The sequence below is a fragment of the Bombus huntii genome, unplaced genomic scaffold (genome assembly GCF_024542735.1).
Source record: "Bombus huntii isolate Logan2020A unplaced genomic scaffold, iyBomHunt1.1 ctg00000219.1, whole genome shotgun sequence".
NCBI lineage: Eukaryota > Metazoa > Arthropoda > Insecta > Hymenoptera > Apidae > Bombus > Bombus huntii.
The window spans coordinates 40,263-42,354 of record NW_026099441.1 but is presented as its reverse complement, the minus strand read 5'-3'; the positions used below and the strand labels follow the sequence as shown (position 1 = coordinate 42,354).

The 2,092-nt window shown below is 50.7% G+C and overlaps 1 non-coding gene across 1 annotated transcript; it reads left to right on the top strand.

Moving 5' to 3' along the window:
- Nucleotides 1-155, top strand: LOC126877701 (5.8S ribosomal RNA). The gene has a single exon (XR_007695256.1). It is a non-coding gene; the product is annotated as a 5.8S ribosomal RNA (ribosomal RNA).
- Nucleotides 156-2,092: the final 1,937 nt, after the last annotated feature.

Sequence of the window (2,092 nt, the reverse complement as noted above, 5' to 3'; positions counted from 1 at the left end):
TACCCTGAACGGTGGATCACTTGGCTCGTGGGTCGATGAAGAACGCAGCTAATTGCGCGTCAACGTGTGAACTGCAGGACACATGAACATCGACATTTCGAACGCACATTGCGGTCCACGGATACAATTCCTGGACCACGCCTGGCTGAGGGTTGCTCACGTAAACCTAAGACTGCTTGCGTTGCGTATCGTTACTCTCCGTATCTGTCTCTCTCTGTCCCTTCTTGCCTTAACAACCCGCCGTCGTTCTTCTTTATATAAGAGAACGTTTCAGAGTCGGACGAAGGTACAAGAACGAGGATACGAATAAGAGCGGACGGAGAGAACATACGCGACGTACGAGCGATTGTTGGACGCTCGTCGGCGTTCGTCGCGGTCGTGCAGAGACCGTGCAAGTCGTACGCATGCTCGATATATAATCTATCGTGTTCACGGGAGACTACGAAACTCTACCTCTGTCTCTCTCTGTCCCTTCTTGCCTTGACAACCCGCCGTCGTTCTTCTTAAAAATTATAAGAGAACGTTTCAGAGTCGGACGAAGGTATACGAAGGGATACGAATAAGAGCGGAGAGAACCGGTCACGGACCTGCGTGAGTGCTCGCGGCGTCGTGAGTCGTCCTTACGAGGGCGACCGCCCGCTTATGCACCGCTTCGTGTATCGGTTATCGAACGTATATACTCGTAGTGTTCTCCTCGTGACCGATTTTTTTTTCATATCAGGCGATATATGCTACGTTTGCCGGTGTTCGACGCACGAAGGTCCGCGCCCCCGACGTCGTCTTAAAAGAATATTATATTTGGCGAGACTGAGAGAGAAAGCAAATATGGGAACTCGGTCGAGAGAGGAGAGAAGAGAGAACCAAAAAAAAAACCTAAACTCGATGGCGTGCGAAACTTTGCCATAATCTACCGTCTTTTCTTAAGACTCTCGTACAGCCCCAGGGATCGAATGCCCACTCCGTCTCTTCGCGAAAGCGACTGACAACAACGAGGACCGTCGCATCGATGGGTCGTCGTTGCGTTTTACACGCTCTGTGCTTTTTTACAAGCCCCGAAAGTATCAGCCGTAGATCCGGGAACGCACACGCGAGATTTCTTCGAGCGCTCTGACGACTTAGGGAGGTATGATCCCCAGCGTCGCGCGGAGATCGGAGAGTACACGTACTCGTATCGGGACGAATTTTCCCCGTCGTCGTGTATCTCTCTGCCCGCGCGCCTGGCTCCCGAAAAGCCACGTTCGTCGGAAATCTTACATATTATATATGTAACGCGTGTGCGAACTAGCGTGTGTCTAAGATCGGCTATACACGGGTGCTGCTGTAACTACAAGCTCGAGGTGTTTTCCGCAGCGTTTCTGTACCCGAGGAAGATGCGCATGTGAGTCCGTTACGAAGTTGTTCGTACGGTCGTCGTCGTCGGAGAGATCGTAGACGAGGAAGAAGACGATCCCCTTTGGCGAGGCTCGAGAAAAAAACTTTGAGAGAGACGAGGTATACACGCGCGTACGACTATGTCGTGCGCGCGTGTGATTTTTTTTTTATGGCAATTCGACGCTTCGAGAATAGAGAAAAGAGAGTGTTGGTCATCCCATGCCTCTTCGTCGTCTATCGCTGGACCGCGCATCCTAACGTCGCGCCGGTCGTCCAGTCCCCGAACACACACACCCACCCGACGGTACGTCTCGCTCGCTTTTTCACTTGCGTGAGTTCCCGTACCGGGAACCGCTGGAATCGTCGAGAGAAGAGAAACGGCTGTAGGAGAAAAAGAGGACGGACGTTAAAAACCGGACGATCGTTACACGGATGTCTTGCGTGAGTCTTAGCTCGAACATGATACGACGAACGAAGTTTGGCACTTTGGCGAGATGCATAAAACGCTCGTACATACATACATACATATATATTGTATATCGAATAGAGAGTGTTCTCCTTCTATTCGAATTTTTTTTCTCTTTGAGGCGATTTTCGCACAGAGAAATACACACACACACACCACCTTCTCTCGCACCGAATCTTTCCGAGCTTTCGTTTTCTACGAGTCTACGCAAAACACGACACGAACGAATTTTCGTTTCGCGTCGTGACGTTGAAG